The sequence below is a fragment of the Dermacentor albipictus genome, unplaced genomic scaffold (genome assembly GCF_038994185.2).
Source record: "Dermacentor albipictus isolate Rhodes 1998 colony unplaced genomic scaffold, USDA_Dalb.pri_finalv2 scaffold_78, whole genome shotgun sequence".
Lineage (NCBI taxonomy): Eukaryota > Metazoa > Arthropoda > Arachnida > Ixodida > Ixodidae > Dermacentor > Dermacentor albipictus.
The window spans coordinates 39605-56228 of record NW_027225632.1 but is presented as its reverse complement, the minus strand read 5'-3'; the positions used below and the strand labels follow the sequence as shown (position 1 = coordinate 56228).

The 16624-nt window shown below is 44.3% G+C and overlaps 1 long non-coding RNA gene across 2 annotated transcripts; it reads left to right on the top strand.

The window, feature by feature from the left end:
* Positions 1–2089: 2089 nt before the first annotated feature.
* Positions 2090–13582, top strand: LOC135897661 (uncharacterized). 2 transcript variants are annotated; one of them, XR_010563106.2, is made up of 5 exons: positions 2090–2645; positions 3556–3661; positions 5077–5194; positions 7582–7694; positions 13459–13582. It is a non-coding gene; the product is annotated as an uncharacterized lncRNA (long non-coding RNA). The 2 variants fall into 2 exon arrangements; XR_011510313.1 differs by lacking the exons at positions 2090–2645; positions 3556–3661 and having other exon boundaries at positions 5052–5194.
* The last annotated feature ends 3042 nt before the right edge of the window (positions 13583–16624 follow it).

The window sequence follows — 16624 nt, the reverse complement described above, 5'->3', positions numbered from 1 at the left end:
GACGCATTCCTCGACCAGCCAGTAAGCACTGGATAGCACAATGATATTGTCAAAAGCTATCAGCAGAGTTTGAATCCCTAGTACAGAGAGTAGATCTGCCTAAGATTTTATTGCAATATAGGAGTCAGGTACCATAAAAGTTTCATAATAAAATGTTACATGTTTGTTTGTGCACGCAATAAAATAATCTGGCAATGTGATTATAGCACTTTGGAGATGCTTCAAACAAGGACGAGTTGGCAAAGTTTATTGCAAGCAGTTTGATCAGTGATAAATTATGTATGCACTTTGTCACATCCTAATAATATTGCTTGCATCAGATATATCAGTCAGAGGTAGTATAAGGGCGAACTTGAACCTGCATATTTTCCAAATAGCCAAGTGCGTCAATCACAATACTGTCAAATACAAATCTGCTAAGAGCATGTTAGTGCCTGTTTATGTCCAATTGTAGAAGGCAAGCGTGCGATTGGCCATGCATGCCCACATATAAAAATAAAAAGCAGAACCACAAGACAGTATAAATAGGTTGGTGAACAGATAGCCAAAATAGCAGTCAAAATCCATCGCACTTTGTCACAAATAAATTAAAAATATTGTAATTAAATAACAATCCCTAAAAATCTCATGTGATCAATTGTGGTAATGATCACAGTTTCTGCTGTGAAAAATTATTTGCACTAAGTGTTTCACAACTTGCTGAGAGGGCTTGACCTAGTAAAAAATCCTCATATGTGCACAGCAGTGGCAAAAAACGAGATGAGCGTCGCATCTTGGTGACCATTATCTCCCTACATACTACACAAAACTGAATTTGAAATTAAAGGAGAAATAACAAAGCAGTTCGTGTGCCAATGATGGTTAAGCGCACTGCAATGCCTTGCCATGCGTTGAAAGCTGACCTCCAAGCAACCAAAATGTAAGTGACCCTACATTGAAGCAGCGTCTCTAAATGACGAACGTGTATCACATCCTGGCATTCGCAGACGCAGTCACCAAATGAAAAACACCTTTGCAAATCGCAATAACGACGAATGTCACACGCGTGCGCACACAGACAGAATGCGAGCAGTTTCCGAAAGCACTCGCGAAAGACTGTACGGACGTTCCTACGCGTTCCACGCATATCAGAAGCGCGCGCGCGCGCGCACACATACACACATACACACACACACGCACGCACAAAAGGCGAGCAGTTTCCGGAAGCACTCGACAAAGACGGCACGGATGTTTTTACAAAAAAGCAAATCCCACCGGCGTGGCACCATTTCCCGATGCACAAACAGCACCACTCATTAACAGTACACATCCGTAGAACGGCGCACAAGCCGGAACAAAGCGCACACCACTCGACGCCAAATCCGTCGTCGATTACGCCGCTGAGAAACGAACACCTTCTAACATTCACAAACCAAACGACGATGTGCTGCGAACTTCAAACAGATTTTACGGCCCTGTCCGGTTGATAGGGCTGCTCCACAGGCTGTCCTCACTGTTGAAAGCAATGTCAGCAAAGTTGTTGAAAAAGGCCGCCTAAAACACGCAAAAACATGGAAATAATACGCCTCTACTACCCACGCTACTCATGCGATCACAGTTACCGGAACCACAGACGGCGAAGTAAACAAACGACGTCATTTCTTTTCATTTCGGACCGAAGTAGTTTCTCAGTTGCGCGAGTCTTCCTTTCGAGCAGGGCGCGACTTGTTCCGGGGACTGTGAGGGCGCTGCGGTCGAGCTCTGCGCCAAGTGAGCGGCGCTGCTCTGCTGACATGTGCACGTTACTTGCGGGTGTTTGCGCTTCTTGTGCTGTAGCCGATTTTATTTTCTCATTGCGTGTGCCTTGAAACTGTCCTCGGGCACGTGGCTGGCGGTCGAGGTCTTTTGCGTCCGGTCCAAGTTTTGCGCTCATGGAGACGCCAGTACCGGCGACGTGTGGGTCACCAAGCGTTAACATTGCGTGTGCACTTTGGTTTGTAGGCCCACCTTTTTTTTCATCTCACTTTCTTCGGACGTGCACTCTCAGGTATGGTGTCTGTAGAATATTATACTTCAGCTTAAACAACAACAGAAAGATATAACGGCTGCTTTATTCAGCGAGCACCATGTAAATGCCGAGTGCCGCGACTAACAACCATAACTGTGCCAGGCTATAGCAGACGACGCTCGGATGCTTGGCGCGGAGGTCGATGGCAGTGCTGCGGTGGCGGGAACGGCAGCGGGCTGCATGGTGCGCATAGCCGAGGAATTGGGGTACTTAAAGAGGACTATAGGCCATCGCTCTATAGGCGTTGTTGCGGCGGGCGGCCGATGTGGTGCTGATCGTTTGATCATATTTACGCGGTGCTTAGAGAACATGTGCTCCTTTTTTTGTGTGAATTAACGATCACTAAGCCCTGGGGCCTGTGCAACGCTATTAGCTCGCTGTATGTTTCTTGCGGTGCGCCGTTGTTGATTATCGTAGTGCGGTCAATTCGCGCTTCTTTGTCTCGCCGCTCCCGCATCGGGTCACAGTGCACGGAAGAATGTGTTGATAGTTGTGCTATCGCGTGCTGTAGTTCACCGCAATTCAACACTACGCTGGACGGACTGTTGGTGCAGTCGATGCGGCGTGAACAGACACGAAGGAGCGCTCGCCTCAGACGGTAAGTCGGGCGCCTTGCGCATTCTTATGGTTCATGTAGTGTACAGTGCTCACGGAATGAAACGCGTCAATTTAGGGCTTAGTAATGCGCATATATTCGTTTTCACCGGCTGTAGTTCGTGTCACATCGACGTAATTTTGGTGCGTACACGTACATCGGAGTCCTCGTCACCTTTGGTCACCAAATTCCTTGCGACATGACATGGTTCTCTCGCGTACTTTGCACGTTTGCAGGGCTTTACTAAATGCTCCGTGTCGCGTTTCATTCCGTGAGCACTGTACCTTGTCATGCGCAGCAGAAGATGATTAGTACAGCTACAAGAACAATAACAGTGATTTCCTAATGTTCGTTCGATATCGGAGTGCACATTTAGCAAAAAGTTTCACGAAAATTACCCCGAGGTTAATGTTCTAAGTGCTTCATCTATTGTTTATTTTCTTTTTGTTATGAAGTATGCTAGCGCCGGGTCATCGCTTCGTCTGAACGGGCAAAAAAATTCAAGCAGGAAATGTCACTGCTTCTATACGTAATTTCTCAGCAAGAAATCGTATAGACAATTCTAGAAGTACGTTGATGTGTTGCGCAGATGTTTTCACAGCTAACGTTAACGCGCGACGGCATCCAAATGATCTGACTCGTGAGAAGATTTTAGCTTGGATGCAAACTTTGATGCTTATAGGTTGTCGCCAAGGCAACCTGTATTTCTTGTGTTTAGTGTTGTTTGTTTTCGTGCCTTTGACACGTTGAATAACCGCCTGTGATGTAAGAATGAAATATTTAATTTCTCTAAGCGGATGCAGCTTCATGTAGCTGGCTGTACGAGAGCTTTCCCCAATTTGACGCGATGTTGTCAAATCACAAGTTTGCAGTTTCAGCAGTGATTACAATAAACTGAACATTTATTGTTTAGGGATGTCACAATTTCCTGAGACGGAGGCATCTCTGCACCACATAGGCTGCGGCACTATGCAGCTTGAACAGCACGACAAAGCATCTGATCTGCCTGCTTTCACAAGGTACGTACTAAACGGTCACAGCCATTTATGTGTTCTAGGGTCTGTTCGTGTATTTGGCACCTGTCAACTTTTCTGAGTCTCTCATGCAATTTATAAATTCTTGCTATTCTACAATTTTACTAATGTTCCATTAAGTAATGAGAACGAAGTTTTATTAGTGAAGATGTTCTAAAGCTGCTGAGAAATGGGGTGGCATAGGATTGCGAAAATGCACGTAAAAAATAGTCCTGGCGCTTTGCTTTCTTAATTGCTAGCAATGAAAAATCCCTAATAAAATTAGCAAAGGGACACTTGCTTTAGGTAAGTTCATTAAGATACGTTCCAGAAGCAGGCTAAGTTTGCAGCAACAAAAGCACTGAGAAAAACTCACTGATCTAAAAACATGTTAGTTTCTGCTTTTCCAAGTGTGCTGCTTGTGTACAGTGTGTCAAGGTAAATAATGGTTAATAATGTATGCATAGAAAAGTGTGGATGCTGAGAGAAAGCTTTAGGAAAGTGCGTGCTGTCTTTCCAACACAGGATTTCTGTCTAGAATTTTTGTAAAATATGAAGTGCACAGGCTGGCAAACAATGTTCAACACTTTTGCTTTAGATTTTAATGTAGCCAGTTCATTATGTGTCCCTAGTATAGCTTAGCGTCAAGCTTGAAGCTGATCTCTGATGTCACATCAGTTGCAGGATGCAATAACGTGGTATCACATACTGCTTGTTACGCATGTCAGTAAACCTGGTGCAGTTGTCACAGGTGAGAGTATAACTGAAAGCTGCGCATTCTTTGCCCTTCTGCACATGATGTGGGATAGAGTTTGAACTATGCTATAGTGGCACCATCTCCCTCACCTTCTCTTCCTCATTATTCTGTCAACTTGCAATAATATGCACAACTTCTAGAGGCTTGATTATGGTGTTGTCTGCTGAACTTGGCTGATGTGAATTTCAGTAGTTTGGGGTACCCTCAAAGCTATGCTGTACTTTTCATGCATTTTAAAATGGTCAGTTTGACATATGTGATTGGCTGTGGCATTCTGAGAGAAACAAGGCCTCTTGTGAATAATGCATATATGCATTATTAGCATTTTCTAATACTCTTTCAAGAAGCAGCCTACAGGCTGCTCCCCGAAGAAGTGACCACCTTTGCTTACGCTACGTGGCAGTCTGGTCCAGTTTACTTAACCTGTCTGCCATCTATGCACGAAAACGAGGAGAGAAGCGAAAAAAGGGACCTTCGATTTATGTTTTTGCACAGATGGCTCATACATTGCACTTTTCTTATCTCGCATGCTTTGTTAACTCAAAGCTTTCTATGGGCGAATATCATTTCATTCCTATTTATACCTAATAAGAATTACTTTGTTCACAGTGTCACTTTTTATATTATACTTTTGTGAGACTAAGCTCACTTGTTTTAATGCAAGTGTGGCTGGGCCTGCAGAAAGAGTAAGCAGACTACTGTGTTGCTGATCAGTGCTGATCTCCACGTCCGAGCTGGTCCCACAACATCCAGGCACCACTGTGCTTTGCTTCATTGACAAGGTAATATGATATAGACACCTTGCACCTCAGTATCAGTTTTGAGAAATATGCTAAGACACAAGGGTTGGCCTTGGTGATAAATACACTCGTGTTCTTTTTTTAAGCGTTCTTCTTGCAGTGTTCCTCATGTACATGTTTTCAGAGGATGCTTAAATGCAAACTGCCATGGAACTTGTTTATGCCTTAAAGTAGCACTCTTTCACCAAGAAAAAAGCCTTATTTAATGCACAATTCATAAGAAAGGTGAGGAGGTGACAGGACATAACAGTCTAACAGCCATCCAATTTTACTGCTTGCAGAGCAATATAAAGTGAGAGGTGAAAGGGCAAGAACAGATAAATCGACAATGTATGTTGCTCACACAACTGCGAAAAGAAGCATGGCTACTATGACACTTGTTTTACAATGATAAATAGGCAGTCTTGCTATCTGATAATCCACTGGAGGGCGAGCCAACTCGCAGATTCTCTGTAACACATGTAAGGAAAGGCTCACAAATCTTGCCAGCCCTATGCTCGTAACACATTGCCACAGTTGCATAGTTTTCAAACAAAATAATGCAAGTGAGCTTTGCACCACCAAATGACCTGAGCATTCAGTTGACATGGTTGCAGATCCAGTCATTTATACATTGGCCTGTTTTGTTGACATGGTGTCTACTGCACGACAGTGGTATTTAATATCCATCAACACCCCTGTGCTCGACGTACTCTTTCTTGCATGCTTTTTTTTCACAGGTAGTGGAAGATTACTTGATTCCAGAACAATTTGGCTTGTTCTGCACATGATAGTGAACTTTCCAGTCTTATATTAAACATGGAATTGGGTAGGAAGATGTGGTATTTTTTATAGAGCCCTGGTGCATTCAGATTGTGCAGAGGCTTCAAGCTTGTATTGACAAAAATTGGGATGAAGCCATAAGAGGAGAATTGTAAAAGTGTAACGAAAGCCTCCTGATAGATATGCTGAGTTGTGCTGCTGTGAACACTTATTGGTTATCCCTACTGGGTAACGCTGTTAAAGTTATGGATGCTTGGACACTGTAGGGCCTACAAGGTGGCTAGCATTACGGAACACATTAAAACAACTGTAGGGATGCATGATGTGCTATTGCATCATAATTGGCCCACAAAGTGACCACCTTTGCTTACACTATGTGGCAATCTGGTCCAGTTTACTTAACCTGACTGCCATCTATGCATGAGGAGGAGAAGGGACTAAAAAATGAAGGGACCTTTGATTAATGTTCTTGTACAGATGGCCCATACATTGCATTTTTCTTATCTTGCAGGCTTTGTTACTTAAAGCTTTCTACGGGCGAATATCAGCATTTCATACCTAATAAGTATTGCTTTGTTCACAGTGTCACTTTCTATATTTACCGTATTTACTCTCATAATGATCGCACTCACGTAATGATCGCAGCCCTGAATTTTGTCATCCAAATTCGATTTTTTTAATTTCCTGTGTAATGATTGCACCCCTAACTTGCTGCAGCGATATGTCATGTGCCAAGTCTAGCTATTAATGATCGCGCTTACCATCTGTCGAATGCTACGCGAACAACTCTTCAAGATAAACCAAGTGGTCTGCACGCACCAAACATTTTTAAGCAGATGCTCGTTTTCATTCCTTTCATTACTTTCCGCACTTCCATGACAAAAAAGCTACAACCAAAATTGCCTTTATTATGTGTAGGCTTTGTAATGGTTGTGGTCAACAGCAACAAAAAAGATGCCTTTCGATTCTTCTCATCTGCACTCGTGGGCACGCAACAAATCACGAGCGGCAACAATAGCAGCCACATTTACACTGATACGTTAGAAGTGTACCCTATCCATACGCCGACACTTGTAACACAGCTAAGATATTTGCCCACCCTTAGCACAAACGTGCTGTATTAGGATAGTAGTGAAGACAAATGCCGCAGTTTCTGCAGCATGCCCGCCGTGTCTTTCTATGTCACTGGCAGCTAAGCGTGCCCATCTGTTTCTGCCCCCTCATAGTGGACATGGCGACGTTATTGCCACAAACTTACCGATATTAACGATATTATTCATTACTGATATGGAAGAAACTTTTAATGCAAGTAATGTACTCGAGAGAAAAAAAAATCGCGTTCGGCGCATTTGGTGTTTTCAGCTTGCTATGCTGGCCGCCACTTTTGTTTCGGTGTCCCGCACTACATACAGTGGCAGCCACTTATTTCTTGACCTATTGCCATCCCGCAGCAAACGCGGGATGAAAAAAATTCTTTTTGTGGGAAATTTAACCGGCATAATGATCACACACCTGAATTTGTGACCATTTTTTTTTACAAGAAAATGCGATCATTATGCGAGTAAATACAGTACTTTGTGGCACCAAGCTCACTTGTTTTATTGCAGGTGTGGCTGGGCCTGCAGAAAAGCTGTAAGGAGACTGCAGTGTTGCTGATCAGTGCTGATCTCCACGTCCGAGCTGGTCCCACAACATCCAGGCACCACTGTGCTTTCACAAGGTAATATGTTGTGGACACCTTGCACCTCAGTACCAATTTTGAGTTTGACTTGATAAATATTTAAGAAGACACAAGGTTTGGCCTTGGGGATAAATACACTCGTGTTCTTTTTTTGAAGTGCTCTTTCTGCAGTGTTCCTCATGTACATGTTTTCAGAGGATGGTTACACTCTTTAAATGCAAACTCCCTTGGAGCTTGTTTAGGCCTCAAACTAGAACTGTTTCACCAAGAAAAAATCCTCATTTAATGCACAATTCATAAGGAAGGTAAGGAGGTGACAGGCAGTGTCTAACTATCCAGTTTGACTGCTTGCCCAGCAATATCAAGCGAGAAGCGAAAGGGCAATGCTAACAGATAAATCGGCAATGCATGTTGCTTGCACAACTGCGAATGCGACACATGGCATGGCTACTATGAATGCTGATATGACGATAAAAATATTGTAGTTTTTACATTAGCCGGTAAGCTTATTAATATTTTGCACCAGCAAACAACCAGTTTGGTAGCTGTAGTTGTTGCACTGCTTCAGGAGTAAGATATTCTTTTTAATGAAAATTGAGTAGTGCTGCGGTTAGCGAAGCTATTTCTGCCTGTACAATAAATTAGGCATTTTTAAAGAGGCGGCATATAACAATTGTGTTGCTGTGCCACATAATTAGTAAAGTGAGGGGAGGTTTAAGTAAGCAAAAGAGGAAGATTAACCTTGTCGTACAAACAGATCCTTGTCTCAGCTGTCGTCAGTGTGATGCAACGGCTCCCAGATAACTGGGGGGGGGGGGGGCTAAAATTAGCCTTAAAAAGCTGACGCAATAATACAAAAAGCCATTGAAGAGTGTGGTTGCACCTATGTTTGACCAGTGCAGTATCGGGAGCAGGGCCAGACAGCAGCTGAAATGTTATGTAATAGAAGCTGGTCATATTGAGTGCTCTAACATGCTAACAAAAACTGTCATTTAGTTTCTATAGTGGTATTAAAGGTGCATTAATCTTTCCTATAAACAAGTCTGCACTGGCATCTATGCAGTGTTTTCCATCTGCATATTCCGCAGTGCGGTAGCAAAAAGCTGTGAAATCTGTGTATTCACTTGCATGAGCTGGTTATGCTTCATGAATACTTTGTTTAGCGCAAAACGACACACACAAGACGACAGGACAAGGCGCTACTCTCAACTGACATCATTTTATTGCGTCACTCCTTTATAGAGCGCTCAAACCAGAGGAACATGCGCAGTGAGCACAATGCGGTGAAGCCACCACCAACATCCGATCCAAAGAGCGCACTCATGTGACAGAATCCAAAAAACCAAATTCAGTGCTTTACTAGGTTAAGGAAGGCACACTAATGCACTGTGACTCCAGTGACTTAATGAAAAATGCTTCCGATAACTCTCGGGCGGTGGTGTCACGGCTCTTTTTCAAAATCGTGGTATCACGAAACATGGGTTTGCATTTGCATGTTTTACAATGCTGAGCCAAATGGGAACCTGTGCCTGTTGGTATGGATCGCTCATGTTCTCTAAGGCGCTCGTTAACACAGCGGCCTGGCTGCCCTACATACACTTTGCCACATGACAAGGGAATCTTATAAACGACACTGACGCTGCATTCTACAAACTTCACGTGGTTCTTTTCACAATCAGGTTTTTTACTTGTTTTAGAAATACGGCTGCACGACATTGACAGTTTCTGAGGAGCGGAAAACACTACCGGAATTTGGTATTTAGTGGCGACATTCTTTAGATTGTGAGCCACTCTGTGGCAATACGGCACAACTTCAGGCCTCTTCTTTTGTGTGATGCAGTTACTTTTGTGCCGCTTCCCTTTCAGTTTCTGAAGCAATACCTCCGAGACTGACGTCACCACCACACTTGGGTAACCAGCAGCCTGCAGCCTATTTAACTGTGCAATGAAACTCATGTTCGCAGAGTGATGACAAGATTGCATAAAGGAAGATTCTAAACACATCAAAGCAATGGCGCGTTTCACAGTCTTTGAGTGCGCAGACGCGTAAGGTAAAAGTTCCTTACGTGCGCGTGGCGAGTACATCTGACAGGCGTGGCCTGTTTGTAAGGATAGCTGCAAATCTAAAAACTGGAGTTTACCGTCCCTAGATAGCTCATGTGTGAAAGTTAAACCTTTGCCATTGTCATTGAAAAGTGTTAAAATATCAGCTACCGTCACGGAGCATTCGTTGTTAGTCTGTTTTATCACAACAAGAAAATCGTCAACATATCTAACAATTTGAACCGAGTCATTGTTTAAGGCACTCTTAAGAGCGCGGTCGACAAAAGATAAAAAAATATTACAAAGAGCAGGCGCCACACATGAACCAATACACACACCATTTTTCTGGATAAAAAGGTTATTTTCGAACAGGATAAAAGTTGCACTTCAATAAAATTCAAGAAGGGACATGAAACTTTCCGAAGATAACCCGGTGGCATTGCAAAAATCTACCTCGCCACTTTCTTCGATGCACATCATCACACTGCGAAATAGCTCATCATGCGGTATAGAATCGTAAAGATCTTCGACGTCAACAGAAAAAATGTTGGCTAATGAATGGTTGTCTTCCAGAAAGGAAACAACATCGAAAGAATCCTTTATGCCATAAGGATCGTCAATAGTTAAATGATTAAACTGTTTTTGCAAAAAGCGCCTAACCAAAACCTGCCAACAGTTGTTTTCACTGACTATTGTACGGAAAGGCACATCCGGTTTGTGCGTTTTTGCAGTGAAAAAACCTCTAAAGCAAGTAGCTTACATTGTTTTACATCTTTCACAATCTTGGTGAGGCCTATGACACAGACACACAAATATCAGGGCTCACTGATATTTGTCTCCTGATCCTGCTGTTCTGGTCAGTCACATAGCTTTTGCTGTGTGCCGTGCAAAGATGCTTACGTTCTGCATGAAGAATGGACATGTTCCTCAAGATGTGGCGAGTCTCATCGGGAACGTCAGGCCTTCCGTCGGTCACGTGCGGCGAATGTGTCGGATTCTTCGTTCTGAAATTTGGGGGCAGGTACGCCTTCTGTACGACTGGTTGAGAGCTGTGTGCTACTCGCGCGATGCACCTATTGTGGCCTAGAAGAAGTTTCGTTTCTACAGACTTCTATCAACTTGGACTACAGAATTCTGGTGGACACAGCTGCTGCTACTCCTCCGGTCCAGACTACCGTGCAGAAAGGAAAAAACGCAACCGGTCACCACTGGTTTCCAGGTACTCGGTGACGTCAGGCTTCCTGATGAAGTTGCTGCATTGCTAAAGAATGGGCCGAAGTACAGCACGGAACCAAGAATTCCTGCACATGAGCTACTGGCTTTGAACAGGCGCATCGCAAGGAAAGCAGAACTAGAGGACCAGGAGCGGTGCCTCCTCGATAGGGTGGACAACCTTCGTAGGACCGCCACTGGGAGCGCGCCACCTTCGACAGCTGTGATCAAAAGGACAGTATCTTTCTTTAGAGACAATGAACTGCGGCTGTTACTGAGTGACAAAGAGGGCGGGTTTGTGATAGCTCCGTCTGCTGTCTTCAACAAAAAAGCCATTGAGGCTGTCAACAAACACTTCATTCTGGCAAATGAGAAAGCTCAGAAGGTAAAACGCAAAGCCATTTCTTTGTTGGAAAATATAGGCCTCACCAAGATTGTGAAAGATGGTAAACAATGTAAGGTACTTGCTTTAGATGTTTTTTTTTCACTGCAAGAACACACAAACCGGATGTGCCTTTCCGTACAATAGTCAGTGAAAACAACTATTGGCAGGTTTTGGTTAGCCGCTTTTTGCAAAAACAGTTGAAGCATTTAACTATTGATGATCCTTATGGCATAAAGGATTCTTTCGATGTTGTTTCCTTTCTGGAAGACAACCATTCAGTAGCCGACATTTTTTCTGTTGATGTCGAAGATCTTTACTATTCAATACCGCATGATGAGCTATTTCGCAGTGTGATGACGTGCATCGAAGAAAGTGGCGAGGTAGATTTTTGCAATGCCACCGGGTTGTCTTCAGAAGGTTTCATGTCCCTTCTTGAATTTTATATAAGTGCAACTTTTATCCTGTTCGAAAATAACCTTTTTATCCAGAAAAATGGTGTGTGTATTGGTTCATGTGTGGCGCCTGCTCTTTGTAATATTTTTTTATCTTTTGTCGACCGCACTCTTAAGAGTGCCTTAAACAATGACTCGGTTCAAATTTTTAGATATGTTGACGATTTTCTTGTTGTGATAAAACAGACCAACAACGAATGCTCCGTGACGGTAGCTGATATTTTAACACTTTTCAATGACAATGGCAAAGGTTTAACTTTCACGCATGAGCTATCTAGGGACGGTAAACTCCAGTTTTTAGATTTGCAGCTATCCTTACAAACAGGCCACGCCTGTCGGATGTACTCGCCACGCGCACGTAAGGAACTTTTACCTTATGCGTCTGCGCACTCAAAGACTGTGAAACGCGCCATTGCTTTGATGTGTTTAGAATCTTCCTTAATGCAATCTTGTCATCACTCTGCGAACATGAGTTTCATTGCACAGTTAAATAGGCTGCAGACTGCTGGTTACCCAAGTGTGGTGGTAACATCAGTCTCGGAAGTATTGCTTCAGAAACTGAAAGGGAAGCGGCACAAAAGTAACTGCATCACACAAAAGAAGAGGCCTGAAGTTGTGCCGTATTGCCACAGAGTGGCTCACAATCTAAAGAATGTCGCCACTAAATACCAAATTCCGGTAGTGTTTTCCGCTCCTCAGAAACTGTCAATGTTGTGCTGCCGTATTTCTAAAATAAGTAAAAAACCTGATTGTGAAAAGAGCTATGTGAAGTTTGTAGAATGCAGCGTCGGTGTCGTTTATATAAGATTCCCTTGTCATGTGGCAAAGTGTATGTAGGGCAGTCAGGCCGCTGTGTTAACGAGCGCCTTAGAGAACATAAGCCATACATGATCCATAGCAACAGGCAAAGGTTCCCATTTGGCTCAGCATTGTAAAACGTCCAAATGCAAACCCATGTTTTCTGATACCACGATCTTGAAAAAGAGCCGTGACACCACCGCCCGAGAGTTATCGGAAGCATTTTTCATTAAGTCATTGGAGTCGCAGTGCAGTAGTGTGCTTTCCTTAACTTTGTACAGCGCTGAATTTGGTTTTTTGGATTCTGTCGCATGAGTGCGCTCTTTGGATCGGATGTTGTTGGTGGCTCCACCGCATGGTGCTCACTGCGCATGTTCCTTTGGTTTGAGCGGTCTATAAAGGAGTGACGCAATAAAATGCTGTCAGTTCAGAGTAGCGCCTTGTCCTGTCGTCTTTCTTGTGTGTGTCGTTTCGCGCTAAACAAAGTATTCATGGATTCGCACCAACTAGCCCGCCAACGCATTGTGCTGGTTATACTTGTTCATTTAATGTAAAATACTTGTGGAAAAGTATTAGACTATTTCAGTGGTCTTGTATTGCAATTCTGCAGCCATTTCTATTCTTTGTGAAACACGAACATTTAACAGAGACGAGAACAAGACAATGCGAGGACGAGCACTTGCTTTCAACTGCTGTGGTTAATCTTGAAATATCAATTTACGTAGGTAGAAAACTCATGAGCCTCCGTGTTCTCTTTTTCCTGTTTCTCTGTGAGATGTTCACGCTTTACACACAATATCATGCAAGAACCAGCCAAATCAGTTATGCAGTGGAGCTACCTATTGTGCATGTCAGTTCCAATGGCTTGTTGTAATCTAACAGGGCCGGCTGCTTTGTTTACATTTTTGTGCAGATGCATACGAGCACTGTTTCAAAAACGCCGAACACTGTGGATACGGAGGCAAGGAGGCTGAAGGACCTGAACAAGCACCTGGCCACGATGCTTCGGAATACAAAATAAAGATGGTTTGTGTTAATTGTGGGCCCTAAAAAGTGTCCTCTTTGTCTCTGAGCTGGCACATCGGCCGACTCACGTGATCGAAATTAATCGCTGCAATGTTGGCAGAATGTGTTACTGTGTGGAACTTCACCAAAAATATTGCATGAACAAAAGAACTCATTCAACACAAATGCGAACACTTGTAGAATGCAGCTAAACAAGAATGGTGTCATTTTGCATAGCTGAATGAGAACATTTTCATGTAGCATACACAAACGAGAACGATATCGTTTCGCATCGCCGTGCGAGAACTATCTCGTCAAGCACAGCTATGCGAGAATAATCTCGTTTAATATACCCACACGAGAACGATCTCGTTCATTGACGATGTCCACTCGTACACATGTGATGTACGACGTCGTCGAGTCTACGAAGCAATAATAGCGTACAGAAGTTCTCGTGAAATTCTCATACATATTTTTTCAATAGGGTCTGGCGAGGCTGTAGTGCTGTAAGAAATTTAACGTCTCGCATATTTTAAACAATGCATCATTCTTTTACGATGGATTTTAATCTTCACAGTCTTCGTCATTAATCATCGCCATAATTTTATAGCACGTAGATTTTACGCACTTTACAGCGACTATTTTTAGGCCACTTTCATAATACATAATACATCGTAATAATCATAATACATCCATAAGACATCGTTAACACTACCTTTTGTCATGGCACTCTTTGGCCAAACCTGGCCCTTGCACCACAACACTCCACACATCATCAGGTTTCGTGATACACTCGCCAATATGCTATTGTTGACATGCAGTCGCCATCATGTGATGGTCCTCAAACCTTTTCATGTCATCGCTGTCATTGTGTCATCATCATAAAGTGGTCTTCATGCGTACGCCCTCGTTCCGTATTCGTGATACCGTCGCGGTCACTGCAATATTGCCATTCCAACTTCGTCAACCACCTCTCATCATGCGGCCATCGTCAGGCCATCGTCGATGTACAGACATCGTGATACAGTCGCCTTTATGCCATTGTTGCCATACCGTCGTAGTCATCAATGTGTCCCCTCACCTTATCATGCCGTCGTCCTCGTTGTGTCATCGTCATACAGTTGTCTTCATGTGTTTGTCCTCGAACCGGGGTCGTGATGACATCGTTATCGTGGCACCATCGTCCTTACAGCTTCATCAACCACCTCTTGTCATGCCGCCGTTCAGGCCATCGTCGCCATAGAGGCTACGTGACACAGTCGCCGTTATGCCATTGTTGTCATACAGTCACCATCATGCGATGGTCCTCATACCTTTTCATGTCATCGTTGACGTTGTGTCATCGTCATACAGCCGTCTTCATGCGTTCGTCCTCGTACTGTGGTTGTGATGCTGTCGCGTTCATTGCAACATCGCCATTCCAGCTTCGTCAACCGCCTCTCGTCATGCCGCCGTCGTCAGGCCATCGTCGCCATACAACCTTTGTGATACAGTCGCCGTTATACCATTGTTGCCACAAGGTCATATTCTCCCGTTTGCCCTCCCACCTTTTGCTTCCATCGTCGACATTTTGTCTTCGTCAGACTGGTGTCTTTCTGCATTCGACCTGGTACCGCGGTCGTGATGCCATCGTCATAGTTGCAACATCGTTATTACAGATTTGTCAACCGCCTCTCGTGATGCCTCCGTTCAGGCCATCGATGCCATAGAGGCTTCGCGATACAGTCGCGATACGGCGCCCATGGTTGTCATAGAGTCGCCCTCATGGTATCGTTGTCATCGCCGTCATGTTCGTTGTAATATCGTCATTCCAGCTTCGTCAACGGCCTCTCTTTATGCCGCCTTCATCAGGCCATTGTCGCCATAGAGTCTTTGTGATACAGTCGCCGTTATGCCATTGTTGCCATACATTCGCTGTCATCTGTTTATCGTCTCACCTTTTCACGCCATTATCCCCATTTTGTCATCGTCATATATTGGCCTTCATGCGTTTGGCCTCGTACCACAGTTGTCATGCCATCGAGGTCATTGCACCATGTTCATTCCAGCTTCGTCACCCGCCTCTTTTTATGCCGCCTTCGTCAGGACATCGTCACCACACAGTCTTTGTGATACAGTCACCGTCGTGCCATTGTTGCCAAACAGTTGCAGTCATTCGATCGTCCTCTTACCTTTTCATGCCATCGTCGTCGTTCGGTCATCGTCATACAGTCGTCTTCGTGCGTTCGTCCTCGTACCGCGGTCGTGATGTCGTCGCGGTCGTTGCAACATCGTCATTGCAGCTTCGTCAACCGCCTCTCGTTATGCCCCCTTTGGCAGGCCGTCATCGCCATACAGGTTTCGTGATACAGTCGCAGTTACGCCATTGTTGTCATACAGTCGCCGTCATGCGATGCTCCTCATAACTTTTCATGCCATCGTCGTCGTTGTGCCATCTTCATACAGTCGTCTTTATGCATTCTGCCTCGTACCTTGGTTGTGATGCCATCGTGATCGTTGCAACATCCTCATTACAACTTCGTCAACCGCCTCTTGTCATGCCACCGTTCTGGCCATCGTCGCCACAGAGGCTTCGTGATACAGTCACCGTTATGCCAACGCTGTCATACAGTCACAGTCATGCGATGGTCCTCATAACTTTTCATGCTATCATGGTCATTGTGTCGTCGTCATACAGTCGTCTTCATGCGTTCGCCCTCGTACCGTGGCCGTAATGTCGTCGTGATGGTTGCAACATCCTCATTCCATCTTCGTCAACCGCTTCTCGTCATCCCGTGGTGGTCATGGCATCGTCGATACACAGGCTTCGTGATAGAGTCGCCGGTATGCCATTATTGTCCTGCAGTCATGATCATCCGATTTTCATGATACCTTTTCAGTCTATCCTCGTCGTTGTGTCATCGAGTTACAGTCGTCTTCATGCGTTCATCCTTGTTCCATATTCGTTATACCGTCGCGGTCATTGCAAAATCGTCACTCCAGCTTCGACAACCGCCTCTCGTTATGCCGCGTTTGGCAGGCCATCGTCGCCTTACAGTCTTCATGATACAGTTGCCATTATGCCATTGTTGTCA